We start from the raw sequence: 15,736 nt of genomic DNA on the forward strand, positions 1-15,736 counted from the left end.
TGCATGTTTGGTCAATTTCAGACTGCAGAAGTTGATAAAAATCTTCAATTTCCTCATCTTTGGCTTTGGTGGTTGGTGCATAAATTTGAATAATAGTCGTATTAACAGGTCTTCCTTGTAGGTGTATGCATATTATCTTATCACTGACAGCATTGTACTTCAGGACAGGTCTTGAAATATCCTTTGTGATGATGAATGCCATGCCATTCCTCTTCACACTGTCATTCCCAGCATAGTAGATCACATAGTTGTCTGATTCAAAATGGCCAAAACCAGTCCATTTCAGCTCACTAATGCCAAGGATATCAATCTTTATGCATTCCATTTCTTTTTTGACAACTTCCAATTTTCCTAGATTCATACTTCATACATTCCATGTTCCAATGTAGCTGTTTTTCTTCAATTTGAGTAGTGACACATCAGCAAATGGAGGTCTCGAGAGCTTTACCTTATCCATATGAGTAAGGCTGGGTTTACTCAGATGTAGCAGCTCTTTCCCAGTCCTATTTTGAGAGCCTTCTAACCTAACCGGACTATTCATAAAGTTGCATGGTAATATATCAAACAGTGTTATTCATAAGGTTTTCCCTGGCCAATTCTTTGAGAAGTGGATGGCCTCTTCCTTCTTCCTAGTCTGTCTCAGTCTCTAAGCTGGGCTGATACCTGTGCACCATGTGCATCCTGCTGGGTTTGAAACACCAGTGGCTCAGCCTCAAAACTCACATCAACAGGTCACCATTGTAGGACAAACTGACAGACAAGTTTTTCTCCCTGTTGGAAACCTCTCATACCACCCCTAAACCAAACAGTAGTTTAGCTTAACTAATAAAGAATGTCTGTGTTGAGCACAGTGCTCTTTTAAGAATTATCTGTAAGTAAGATTGTGGTGATTTCTTGGGCACAGCTAGCTACCTGGAGGGAGCAAGTAGTTAGACCAGTGGTCTCAGGACCATGGTTGCCAGGGCCCCCAAGCTTAACTGGCATAACATACTACACAAGAACATTGTTTTGCATCCTACTTTGGTGAGTAACGACTGAAGTCTTAAAAGCTTGCAAGTGGCCATCTAGATGCAAGTATGGGTCTCTCCTCATCCAGACCAAAGAAGAATGAAGAAAAACAAAGACACATGGAAACAATTATTCCAAGGACTGGTGATCATGCAATCCTCAGCCTATGTGACTACGAGACCAGAAGAACTAGGTGGTGCCCAGCTACCACTGTCAAACACTCAGATCTCCTACAGAGATCCTGGATAGAGTAGGAGAACAATGTGGAACAAAATCCAAAATCATAAAAAAAAAAAAAAAAAAAAAAAAAGACCAGGTTTGCTGGTCTAATAGAGCCTGGTGGGACCCCTGAGACTATGGCCCCTACCTACCTTTCAGGTCTGGAATTGAACTCACTCCTGTGGCTTCCAGCCAAATAATAGACAGGGCTGAACATTTACATCAGGTAGATATACTACTTGGAGGGATCAGTTGTGGGAGAACAGAAGGGCAGTGTTTGCACAAGGAGACAGCTGGGCAAGGGCGGGAGTGCATGGGAGGGAAGGACACAGAGGTAACTACAGGAAGGAAGTAGGAAGAGAGCTGATACATCATGGGGAATTGCAATCAATGTCATGAGACAAAATGTTTATGAACTGCTTGTAAGGAAAATGAATTTGCTCTGTAAATTTTCACCCAAATCACAATTAAAAAATAAAAATAATAAAGAATTATCTATATGAGATCAAATTGACAATAGCAACTAGAAAGATTAGATAGGAAACTTAGGGGGCAGTAAGTTTATATTAATGAGGGAGGAACAACTCAGAAAGGGAGAGTGAGAATGATTATACAACTCAAAGAATATACTCAATGCCATTGAATTGTGCATGTAGAAATAAATTGGTATATTTTTTCCTGTATGTTTTGGTTACCTAGTGCTGCTCTGAGAGGAATAGACCACAAATGGGATGGCCTTAACAAACAGGAGTTTATCCTTTTACAGTTTGGAGGTTTTAAGTCTGAGTTCAAAGTACCGGGCTCTAGGGGCTGGGTAAAAGCCCCTCAACCTTGGGCTTCAACTCTGCCTCCTGCTCTCGGACCACTGAAGCTAGAGGCTTTCTTCACTCAGGCAGCTGAGGGCTGCTGAGGCTGACAAACCGAAGGTTGGCAAGTAAAAGGCACAGTTCCAATGTTACCAAACCACACGGCAGGCCATTAATTCAAGTCTATTGAAAGTCCCAAACTCAGGAGAGCAAGGCAGGGTGCTGAACAACGACACAGCTACATGCAGGGTTCAAGTGGGCCATAAGCTAGAGACCGTTTCCCAAGCCTTCTTATATACAGGAAGCAGACCACATTCCCTAAGGCAGCTGTTCAGCTGCTCCCAGTAGATTCCACCATGGAGTTGATCACCAGTCTCATCATGGGGAATACTACATCCAGCTGCCCAGCCACTGAAAACCAGGCCCAGCCAAGTTGACACACAAGTTTAACTACCATACTGTGTATATTCTCAACAACAACAAAAATAGAATAAACTATTTTTTTAAAAAAAGGCAGAAGATGTGTGTTATCTCTTAGGAGTCCTTGCCTCATGAGAAGGGTTCTCCCATCAGAGTAGTTCCTGGTCTCTGCCCTCTGACTCGAGGCTCCCAGGAGAGCGGCTTATTTGGTAGATTGATTTGGGGGAACTGGGCATAGACCAATTCACCCGCCCATTTGTCTTCCTCCCTTTCAGTCCCTCTGGGCATTCACAGAACTTCTCGGCTAGGACGACTTGCTCTAATGGCCACCCCACTTGGAGTAGACCAAAGCCATGGTCTCTAATCAGCTTTCATCAGTATTGAAGTGAATGTTTTGATCTCTGTCTGTCTCTCTCCTACAAACCCTCCAGGGAGAAAAGTGTTATTTATTGATACCCATTGTCAAACTCACAACAATTTATTTGTATTTTCTTTGCTGTACTTTTCCCTCTTCAGCACTCCAAGCAGGTGACTGGACCTGTGGTATTTCCTTTCTTGAGATGTTTCTTATGGAGTAGTAAAAGGACCTCACTTGTCTATTCCTGGAATAACAGGGTGGAGGCTATGAGAGCTGAGAAAAGGAGAAATATTAGCAGGTCCCAGAAGAACAGGCTTCTGAGGGCTGCTCCATGTCAGCTCGCTGACGGGGTGACAAGTCCTCAAAGAGAATGTTTGATCGGTATAGTTAGGAAGGCTGAACCTCAGGCCTTGGGCACCAACTTTGCCAAAGATTCCCTTCCTCCAAGCAGAGGATCATTGCACCCAAAGGGACCCTGTGGCTGGACCAGTGAGCATGTCAGCAGTTACCAGAGCATGTCAGGGGTTACCAGTGTGAACTGGTCTAGGCAAAAGCCAATGATTTTGCTTAGAAGGACTTCCCAGGGGCATTAACTTTGGAATATCCCTAGGTAGAGGGGTGGGGTATTCAATAATTACTGAAATTAATTTTTTTACCTCAGTAGAATGAAGTCTCAACATCAGATATTGTTGATGTTGTTGTTATTTGCCATAGAGTCGGAAGCGACTCCTAGTGACCCCTCCTTGGGTTTCCGAGACAGTATCACTACAGAAGTAGATTGCCCAACCTTCCTTCCAAGGAGTGGTTGGTGGGTTTGAACCACCAGCCTCCTGGTTACCAGTCAAGTGCCTTAGGCACTATGCTATCAGAGCTCCTAACATCAGATATAAATTGATTTAAACAAAATCAAGAAGTATATTTTTCCTTCACATCAGAATTGGAGGACTAAGACTCACATCTGCAATAATAGTTGTCAAAACATAGTATATACTCTTACACTGAAGTGAGAATTCAGAGGGAGTGAGGCTGAGGAATGTGGGCAAAGCCTGGGCAATCTCAGATTTCGGGGGGAAATGAAGAAAGAGGTGGCTGAGAAGGTGAAGTCAGCAAGGCAGGAGAATCCAAAGAGGAAAGTTACAGGAGTTACACTTGTTGAAAGGTATCATTAACGGCATTAAATGCTGCAGAGGTCAATTAAGATAAGGATTGAAAGGTAGTCCTGTGATCTGGCATTTAGGTGGCCACCCATGACCTTAGCAGAGCAGGGCTGTGGAGGTGGAAGTGAATATAAGGGATAAAGGTCACATTCTCAAGAAGAGTATTGGGGAGAAGGAGAAATCACAGGTCACAGAACAAGGCAGCAAGGGTATTCTTAACTTAGAGATTTCTGAGCATGCCTTGAGGTTGAGGGGAAGTGGCTGGTGGAACAGTGACTAGTGCTTTATAAAGCTAGAACCTGAAGACAGGAATATTTGCATATGTTGAGGAACTAGCCTCTGAGGGGAATAGGAACATAAAAGGAGGGGAGAAGTTGTAAGTAGGCAGCCTCTGAGACGGCCCCAAGAATCCTTGCCTTCTGTATTCACACCCTCTGAATCCCCCACCCCTTGAGTGTTGGCTGGACTTATTGACTCACTTCTAACTAATAATATACTACAGAAGTGATCATATGACTTAGGTTATAAAAGGATGTGGCTTCCATCTTGGTGCTCTGACTTGCTCTTCCTTGGCTTGCTCACCCTGAGGGAAGTCAACTGCCATGTTGGGAGGCAGCCCTGTGTAAAGTCCTATGTGAGCGAGTAGAAGAGGATCCTTCAGCCTCATTGGGACTTCAAAGTGACTGCAGCCCTGGCTGATAACTTGACTGTAATCTTATGAGGGACCTTGAAGCAGAGGCACCCAACTAAAGTCACACCCAGATTTTTGACCCACAGACTCTGTGAGATAATAAATGTTTCTGGCTTTAAGCCACTAAATTTGGAAGCAATTTATTATGTAGCAGTAGATAACTGATACAGAAGTAGACAAGTTGACATGCAGAGAAAGTAAACATTTGTGGGAACATGTGGCTGAAAGTCCTCCACTTTTCTGTGAAGTAGGAGGAAATTCATCTACTAAGAGAAAGTTGAGAAGAAGGGCAAAGGGTTGGCATGACCACAGTGAAAGATGGGAAAGTAAGCTGACTGATGTTGCTTAAAAGAATTGACCAGAAGCCTTAAGGGCCCAATTAAGTTGGCAAAAACAAAGGTGAAACTACTGCATATCATTGAGGGATTTTTCTCCAGGCACCTTGGCACCCTGAAATAGAAGAGAAAGAGGCTGAATGACCCAGGACTAGGAGTTTATAAGATGATGATGTAGAAAACCAAAGAAACAAATTAGTTGAGGATGCTGACAAGACATGGGCTAAAGTGATGGAACCAGATGAGGAACAAGAGGAAATTGGCAGATCCTGGATGGATGGGCAGGAAATGGTAGTCTCAATGAAGTTGATGAGCTTATGTGTTAGATGTAAGAATGAGAGGAGCCAAAAGTCCCCAGGCTTGTTTGTGTTCACAGAGGAACAATTCTGGGTGGCTAGACTTGTGGTGTACCCACGAGTGGGGTATCTAAAAGGGAGGCCCCTCCACCAACTCCTCTGTTCCAACTCAAGTCAGAGTCAGCTTGCTCTCCCCAGACACCGGGAACCCTTGTTTCAGACACACAGAACTCCTGTGGGTCTGTTCTTGTCATGTCTGCGCGGTTTGCTTTCCTTTCCATCCTTATCCCTGTCTGCCCATCATTTCTCCCCAACACATTCCCTTTCTACTCTCAAGCTGCTGCTCCTGTTGTGCTTCCTTGGTGTGGCCCTCACAAATGTTCCTGGTCTGAATCAACATCTCCCCGCCTCCGGCCAGTGCTGCACCTCTGTTACAGCCAATAGTTTGCCATACATTATAGTAAGTAGATGTGGTTTTGTTTTCTCCTATTCAGGTCTCTCTGCTCAAATGCCACCTTCTCAAGGATGCCTTCCCTGACATGCCTATATAAAAGTGTTCCCACTATCCTTCCCCTATGCCCCACTTCATTTTTTTCCACAGCTCAGAAAGCATAGGCCAGGATCTTAAGGTAGCTGATATTCCCAGTAGAGTGGGTGATTCACAGCCTATGTTCAGTACAAAGAAGAAAAATTATAAGGCTGAAGATGCTATGATTCAAAACGAGCTGAGCCAACAGTAAATGTGTGAGGAAACGTGACACAAGAAAGGCAGTGGGAAAGAGCTACCCACTGAGCACTGAGTCCATTTTGCATCTGCCAGCCGTGCAAGATAGATCTTGCATAGCTTGGAAATCTAAGGCTCAAAGGTTCAGAAACTTGGCGACAACCCAGGGGCAGATTACCCAATAAGCAAGGTAAGCACTGGCTTACTTGTGCTTACTTGTTAATGTGTAATGAACACTTTCACACACATCTTTGACACAATTCCCAACTATCTACAAGACATCTCTAAGAGACCTCTAAACTTCAGATAGCCAAAAACAAACTGCTGACTCATCCCCAGCATGTGTTACTCCCACAGCTGTCTCCATAAATGGCAGCTCTGCTTCAGCAAACAAACTCAAACCCAATGCCATTGAGTTGATTCTGACTCATAGTGACCCTATAGGACAAAGTAGAACTGCCTCATAAGGTTTCCAAGCCTCTAAATCTTTATGGAAGCAGACTGCCTCATCTTTCTCTCGTGGTGCAGCTAGTGGGTTCAAACCACAGACCTTTGGTTAGCAGCTAAGTGTTTTAAACACTACACTACCAGAGCTCCTTCCGCTTCACCAGTTAGGACTAAACACCTCTTTGAGTCCTCTCTTTCACACATCCACTGCCTGTCATTCTATCAGCACATCCTGTCAGCTTCATCATCAACCAAATCAAACCAAACCCATTGCCTCGAGTCTATTCCAACTTGTAATGACCTTATAGGACAAAGAAGTATGGCCACAGAAGGTTTTCAAGGCTTCTTTATGGAAGCAGCCTGCACCATCTTTCTCCCACAGAGCAGCTGCTGGGTTTGAACCACCAGTTTTGGTTAGCAGCCCTAGCTACAATGCCACCACAGCTTCTGTCTCCATCATTAAGAGACATCAAAATTCAACCCTTACTCCCCTATCACCACCACCTGATCTGAGCTACAATCACTTTCACCTGGGTTATTGTAATAAACTCCTAACTAATCTCCTTGCTTCTACCCTGATCCCCTTTAGACTATTCTCAATACAGCACCCAGAGAGCTCATCTAAGATGTAAATCTGATCCTTTCAGTCTTCTGTTTAAGCCCTTCTGATAGCTCTTCATCTCATCGGAAAAAGAAACCAAACTGACTCCCATTGAATTCATTGTGACTCATAGCAACCTCCGTTGGGTTTCCAAGGTGGTAAATCTTTAGGCAAGTAGATTGCCCCATCTTCCTTCCACAGAGTGACTGATGGGTTTAAACTGCCAAACTTCTGGTTAGCAGTCAAATGCCTTAGGCAATGGCTAACCATACCCTGTGTGGCAAGATCCATCTCCAGTCACTGCTCTGAGTTTATTTAGTAGCTGTATTGACATACAATTCATGTACCATACAACTCACTCATATATAAAGTGTACAATCTAATGGCTTTTAGTATATTCACAGAGTTGTGCAACCAACACCACAATCAATTTCAGAACATTTTCATTTCCTCAAAAAGACACCTTATATCCTTTAGCCTAGCAGCTCTGGTAGCGTAGTGCCTAAGACAATTGACTGCTAACCAGAAGGCTGGCCGTTCAAACCCGCCAGCCACTCCTCAGAAGGAAGGTTGGGCAATCTACTTCTGTAGTGATACCACCTCAGAAACCCAAGGAGGGGGCACTATGAGTCGAATCCAACTCGAGGGCAATCAATTTATCCTTTAACCTTAAAAAAAAAACACAAAGAGTTGTCAATAAGGCTATTGTGATACATGGCAACCCCAGGGTACAACAGTGCTTTGTAGAAATCTCAGTGGGTGATTTTTCTGAAGTAGATCACTAGGCCTTTCTTCAGGCACTTCTTGGTGGGTCAAACTGCTGACCTTTTGGTTGCTTTTAGGTGCTGTCAGGTGGTTCCAACTCACAGTGACCCTATATATGACAGAATGAAATTCCACCCAATGCTGTGCCATCCTCACAATCATTGCTATGTTTGAATCCATTGTTGTAGCCACTGTGTCAAGCCATCTCATTGAGAGTCTTCCTCTTTTTCACCAACCATCAACTTTATCAAGCATGATGTTCTTCTCCAGGTTCTGGTCCTTCCTGATAATACGTCCAAAGGACATGAAACAAAGTCTCACCATCCTCTCTTCTACGGAGCATCTGGCTGCGCTTCTTCCAATATAGATTTGTTCATTCTGCTAGAAGTCCATGGTATATGCAATACTCTTTGCCAATACCATAATTCAAATGCATCAATTCTTCTTCAATCTTCTTTAGTAATTTTCTAGGTTTCACATGCATGTGAGGCAATTAAAAATACTATGGCTTGAGACCTACTACTTCTTAGTCCTCAAAGTGACATCTTCACTTTTGAATATTTTAAAGAGGTCTTTTGCAGCAGATTTGCCCAATGCAATGCGTCGTTTTGATTTCCTGACTGCTGCTTCCATGGGCATTGATTGTGGATCCAAGTAAAATGAAATCCTTGACAATATCAATATTTTTTCCATTTATCATGATGTTGCCTATTGGTTCAGGTGTAAAGATTTTTGTTTTCTTTTGGTTGAGATGTAATCCATGTTGAAGGCTGTATTTTTGGTCTTCACCAGTAAGTGTTTCAAGTCTCCTTTTCTTTCAGCAAGCAAGGTTGTGTCATCTGCATATCACAGGTTGTTAATGAGTCTTCCTCCAATATTGATTGTGTTCCTCTTCATACAGTCCAGCTTCTTGGATTGTTTGCTCAGCATACAGACTGAATAAATATGGTGAAAGGACACAACCCTGATGCTGATTTTAAACCACACAGTATGCTCTGTGTTTTTTCAAACAACTGTCTTTTTGTCTATGTATGGGTTCCTCATGAGCAAAATTAAGTGTTGTAGTATTCCCATTGTTCACAATGTTATCCACAATTTGTTATGATCCACACAGTTGAATGCCTTTGCATAGTCAATAAAACACAGTTAAATATCTTTCCGGTATGCTCTACTTTAAGCCAAGATTCACCTGACATCAGCAGTGATATCCCTCCTTCCACTTTCTCTTCTGAATCCACTTGCATTTCTGTCATTTCCTTGTTGTGCTGCTGCAACCATTTTTAAATTATCTTCTTTTCAACTGGTAGCATTTAAATGCCTGTGCCACGCAAGGACCTCCCTCAGCCTTACACAACCACTAAACTACTTTCTGTCTCTATAGATTTGTGTAATCCAACATTTCAACATAAACTGCTCTAATTTTATTTCCTATTCCTGAAATCCCTTCCTCCATTTCTCTGCCAAACCCTCTCCACTCCCCCAATACAAAGATTGACCCCTTCATGTCCCTTGAACACCTCCAGTGTAGCCTGTCCTCAGAGTCTTTGCCCTAACTGTGCCCTCTTTCTGAAGCCCACTGTCCTCAGTTCTTTCTATAGCCTCTCCCACCCCCCACCCTCCCCTGTTTAGGTATCTAGTCAAACACTACCTTCCCAGGGATGTCTTTCCTGACCTCCCTATACCAAATAACACTCCACCATTCCTTCTTCATTTTTTCCCATGGCACCGATACATTATGTTATCTATGATATATTATCTATGTCTTTCCTAGCTGTCTATGCCCCTCTCCTTCACTAGAAGGTAAGCTCCAGTGGCAGGAATTTTATCTCTTTTGCTCCCTGCTTTACCCTCAATGTCTTGAACCAAAAAAAAAAAAAAAACCCCTGCCATCAAGTCAATTCTGAATTATAGAGACTCCCATTGAGTTTCCAAGGAAGTAAATCTTTACAGAAGTAGATCACAAAGTCTTCCTTCTGCCTAATGGCTGATGGGTTTGAACTGCCAACCTGGTAGCAGTTAAATGTTTTAGGCACTGGACCACCAGAGCTTCAAATCCCATTCCTGTCATTCATTCAGCAACATTTATAAAGTATCAAGCTGAACATCGATAAAGTATCAAGCTGAACAGCACCTGAAATACAGTGATACTCTATAAATGTTGTTGAATGAGGGACAGAAATAGGATTGGAACAGAAAAGTCTATTGAACTCCAAAGCCTGTGCCCTTTGGAGAATGGGAAGGATTAGAATAGGTGGTAGGAGAAACAAAAATCCAGTGTCTATGCTCAGTGTAGTGGATGCTAAGGCACGTCATTCAGATCCCTCTTTGGGACAGGGGTGTTCGTTACTCCAGCTGCAAAAAGTGTGGCCTCACCCAACATCACTGCCCTTCTCCAGGCACCTGGCATTTGATGTCTGCCCAACACGGAGCTATAAAGCCCGGCTAGTGCTCCAAAGTCAAAGGGCCATGCCAGCTCCAGGGCCCCTTGAAGAACAACTGAGGTCTTTGTATTACCCTGTTTCCCTGCCAATAACACACCTATGTAAATAATACACATAGCGGCCTAGGAAACTAGCACAAAGGGTTGTGCAGTTTGCAAAAAATATATAATCATGTATTATTTGTGTAAAAATATGGTACTGGCCTCACAGGTCAGCATCTCTCTCTGCCCAGTCTGCTTCCTTCCCTTCTCCACAGGAGTTGTTCTCAAGAGCATTGCCCAATAAACTTCCCGCACACAAATCTCAGTCACAGAGTCTGCTTCCTGGGGAACTCAACCTGGCATGCTCCAAATAATTCACACACCAGCTTTCCAGGGAGGCTGAGGAATCTTTGGGAAATTGGACACAGAAGAGATAAGCCGGGATCCTAAAAGCCACACCCCATGTCAACTCATCTGACAACAAGATTAACCAATCCTACCTGTGTTTGCATGAACCATCATATCCTTGTCAACAAAATAAAGAAAAGGAATGTGGTGCACATGGGCCAAAATTGCCTCCATGGCCCTGAGGCATCCCTTGCCTTCTTGGCCAAGTGAACCTGAGCTTGAGCTCCAGGTCGATGCTGTGACCTCACCCTGCTGAATACAGTGCTGAGCACAGTGGTTCAAGAGCCAACAGAAGTTCAATCAAAATTTCCTCTTAGTTACACATCCCCCACTCTCACCTCAAGGACAGTGGTTATCTCCACCTCCCTCTTCTGGAGGGTGATTGCTTTGTGAATGAGAAGAAGGAAGGGAAAAAATGAGCGAACTAAGAAATGACAACCCCAAGGGGGCAGCAATATTCCTGCCTGAAGTCTGGAGAGGAACAAGCAAAAGTTATTAGAATCATCCTTGCCTGTCAGCCTTTCTGTTTAATAAGAAATTAGAAGGCAGTACCCTCCCTAGTGTGGGAACAGCTTGAAGGCAGATATCAGTTTTCATTCATATTAATAAGGGCTAGTAAGGTCCCTGGGTATCTCAAACAGTTTGTATTTGCCTACTAACCAAAAGATTGGCAACTTGAACCCACCCAGCAGCACCACGGAAGAAAGGCCTGGTTATCTGTTTCATCAAATATTACAGCCAAGAAAATCCTATGGAGCTTGGTTCTACCCTGTATCACATGGGGTCAGCAAGAGTCAGAATGGCCTAGATGGCAATGGGTTTGGTTTTTCATTTGTGTAGTCAGTCTCTACCCTCATTTACTTCAGGTTGGGCCATGTGATTTACTTAGGCCAATGCAACTTCAGCAAACATGACACAAGCAAAATCTTAAATAATAATAATAAAGGCCAGTGCTCATATAGTGGTAACTATGTGCCAAGTTCTGTTCTATTCACTAATGTAATCCTCATAACAATAATATGATGTTAAAAAAAAAACCTCACTGCTGTCGAGTTGATTCTGACTCATAGTGACCCTCTTTGGGTTTATGAGGCAGTAAATCTTTATGGAAGTAGATTGCCCAGTCTTCCTCCTGCAGAGTGGCTGGTGGGTTTGAACCACCAACCTTCTGGTTAGCAGTCAAATAAATGTCTTAGGTACTATGCCACCAGAGCTCCTTATTATGATGTAGGTACCATGATAATCACTCCCATTTTGCAGATGAGGAAACTGAGACACAGGAAACTGAGGAAATGTTAAGAAACTTACTAAGGTCTCACAGGCCAGAAGTTTGGCCACAGTACTACTCTGCTGGTGTGAGTGATTCAGGGCTGAAGGCAGTACCTGGCGCTTAGTGGGGATGCACTGCCCCTGTGGCCCTCAGGAGCAAGTGGAGGTGATGGCCCACCATGCACCTGGGTTAAAGAGAATGTAGGTTGAAGTGAAACGCAGAATTTTCTCTCAAAGCCTCCCTTCCTCCTGCCTGGTGTCCAAAGCCATGAGAGTCTCCCCTTGCTTGATTGATGGTGTCTTCTTTCTCTTTAGTACATTCATTCTTTCCAGATGTTTTACTTTCTTTCCATTTGCTCACAAGGGAAGGCCTGCTGGGGTGGAAACATCACGCATGAGTTAAAGGAGAACAATGGGTGCAGATGTGCCGAGTAAGCCCCAAGTGTGGTGGCTGTATTGTGGTTCCTGAGCTTCCTCCTTTCAAGATCTGATCTCAGTGACGTCTGGCAGGGCACAGCCATGGAGACACTCATCACTTCCTCCCTCGACAAAAAAGCACTAATAAAAGACACTTTTCATCTCCCAAGACTGTTGGTCCCTGTGTTGATTGATTAGAGTAAGATCTCTATGTATTCTGGTGATCTGCTTGTCCTTTCTAACTATTGCATCCTTGTGCCTACTAACCCCTACCCCTCCCAACACACATGGAAGCTCAGCAATTTTGTTTTCCCCCAGGAGTCTCTGGGTAGTGTTGCTTATTCCCAATTTTACCTCCTTGACCAAAAAAGTGAGATGATCCCTTTCAGTGCCAGATTTTGGAGCTATGAGGAGATCCACATTTAACCAGGGCAGTGTTTCTCAACTTTTCATTTCATGATCACTCCCCATGACATCTTTTCAGGAGCTCTGGTGGTACAATGGTTAAGGCATTTGGCTACTAACCAGATGGCTGGCAGTTCAAATCCACCAGCTGCTCTGAGGGAGGAAGATAAGGCAATCTACTTCCATAAAGATTGACAGCCTTGGAAACCCTATGGGTTTCTGTGAGTCAGAATCGATTTGATGACAGTGGGTTTTGTGGGAAGCTGTCTTTTCAGAGGGCTACAAACCATTGCGATATCTAAGCTTTTTATTGTCCCCCAAAACCAATTTTCACCTCCTTGGGGACAGTGTTGCTCCATAGAGAATGCTTGAGCTAGACTCAGAAACTGAGAAAAGCGCTGGCACTTTCTTCCTTTTGGTGATGACTGTTGACATCCTACCCCAACACTACGTTTGCTCATGGTTGTCTGTAAACCACCACCTACCTCCTGTAGTCATACCTTAAGTCTGAAGCAATGTCATTCCTGAGTATTTACCCAAAAGAAATGAGGGCATCTGTCCACCAAAAGACATAGCAGTTTTCTTCATAACAGCCCAAAATTGGTGACAATCTAAATCATCTTCAATAAGAGAATAGATAAGTAATTCAAGGTATATTCATGCTGTGGGCTATCACCAGCAATAAAAAGGAAGTAACTACTGCTACATATAACAACATGGGTTAATTGCAAAAAATATAATGGGAGTGAAGGGAAATAAACACACAGGAGCATACAGTGTATGATTCTGTCTCTTAAGTTCAAGAGCAGATAAAACTAATCCATGAAAAAAAGTTAGAATAATGATTACCTCTGGGAAGTCTTAATGGGAAACTTTCTTCTCTATCTTGATTTGAGTGGTGGTTGTACGGGTGTATATTTAGGTAAAAATATGTATACTTAGGTAACAATTCTACCAATACACTTAAGATTGTGCACCAAACTCTATGTATGTTCGTTCTTATTAGGAGCTGTTGAGTTGGCTCCAACTCATAGTGACTCTGTGTACAATAGAAGGAAACACAGCCCAGTCCTGCACCATCCTAGCAATCTTTGCTATGCTTGAGCTCATTATTGCCACTATGTCAATCCATCTCAATGAGAGTCTTCCTTGTTTTCACTGACCCCCTACTTACTAATAAGCATGATATCCTTCTGAAGTGACTGGTCTCTTCTGACAACATGGCCAAAGTACATGAGACAAAGTCTGGCCACTCTCACTTACTTCTAAGAAGCATTCCAGCTTTACTCCATCCAGGACAGATTTGTTCATTCTTCTGGTAGTCCATGGTATTTTCAGTATTCTTCACCAACACCAAAATTTAAATGCATCAATTCTTCTTTGGTCTTCCTTATTCATTGCCCACTTTTCATGTGTATATGAGGTGACTGAAAATACTCTGGCTTGGGTCAGGCACACCTTAGTCTTAACAGTGACATCTTTGCTCTTTAACAATTTAAAGTGGTCTTCTGCAGCAGATTTGCCCAATGCAATATGTCGTCTGATTTCTTGACTGCTGCTTCTATGGGCATTGATTGTAGATCCAAGTAAGATGAAATGCCTGACAAGTTCAATCTTTTTGCCATTTATTGTGATGTTGCTTATTGGTCCAGTTGTAAGATTGTTTTCTTTATGTTGAGGTGTAAGCCGTACTGAAGACGTTTGATCTTCATCAGTAAGTGCTACAAGTCTTCTTCATTTTCAGCAAGCAAGGCTGTGTCATCTGCATATCGCAAGTTGCTAATGAGTCATCCCTAATTCTGATGCTGCTTTCTTCTTCATATAGTCAAGCTTCTGGATTATTTGCTCAGTGTACAGATTGAATAAGTGTGGTGAAAGGATACAACCCTGACTCATGCCCTTCCTGATTTTAAACCATGCAGTATCCCCTTGTTCAAATGATTTTCTCTTAATCTATGTACAGGTTTCTCATGAGCACTATTAAGTGTTCGGCAACTCCCATTTTTTCACAAGGTCATCCATAATCTGCTATGATCCACGTGGTCAAACACCTTTGCATAGTCAATAAAACACAGGTAAACATCTTTCTGGTATTCTCTGCTTTCAGCCAAGATCTATCTGACATCAGCAATGACACCCCTTGCTCCACATCCTCTTCTGAATCCAACTTGGATTTCTTGCAGTTCTTTGTCAATGTATTGCTGCAACTGCTTTTGAATTATCTTCAGCAAAATTTCACTTGTGTGTGATATTAATGGTATTGTTTGATAATGTCTACATTCTGTTTGATCACCTTTCTTTGAAATAGGCATAAATATTGATTTCTTCCAGGCAGTTGGCCAGGTAGCTGTCTTCCAAGTTTCTTGGCATAAATGAGTGAGCACTTCAAGCACTGCATCCATTTATTGAAACATCTCCATGGGTAATCTGTCAATTCCTGTTGTTGTTATGTGCTGTCGAGTCGGCCCCGACTCATAGCGACCCCTCCTTGGGTTTCCGAGGCAGTATCACTACAGAAGTAGGTTTGCCCAACCTTCCTTCTGAGGAGTGGCTGGTGAGTTTGAACCGCCAGCCTTCTGGTTAGCAGTCAAGTGCTTTAGCCACTATGCTACCAAAGCTCCTTGTCAATTCCTAGAGCCTTGCTTTTCACCATTTCCTTCAGTGCAGCTTGGACTTCCTCCTACTTTACCATTGGTTCTTTATCATATGCTACCTCTTGAAACTGTTGAACATCAACAATTCTTTTTGGTACAGTGACTCTGTGTATTCTTTCCAACTTCCTTTGATGCTTCTTGCATCATTCAGTATTTTGTCCATAGAACCCTTCAGTATTGTAACTGTTGTTGTTGTTGTTAAGTGCTGTTGAGTCATTTCCGACTCATAGCGACCCCATGCACAGCAGAACGAAACACTGCCCAATCCCACACCAGCCCCATAATCCCTGCTATACTTGAGCCCATCATCGCAGCCACCGTGTCAATCCATCTC

The sequence above is a fragment of the Orycteropus afer genome, unplaced genomic scaffold, assembly GCF_000298275.1.
Source record: "Orycteropus afer afer isolate SDZICR_OR568_19922 unplaced genomic scaffold, OryAfe1.0 scaffold00046, whole genome shotgun sequence".
NCBI lineage: Eukaryota > Metazoa > Chordata > Mammalia > Tubulidentata > Orycteropodidae > Orycteropus > Orycteropus afer.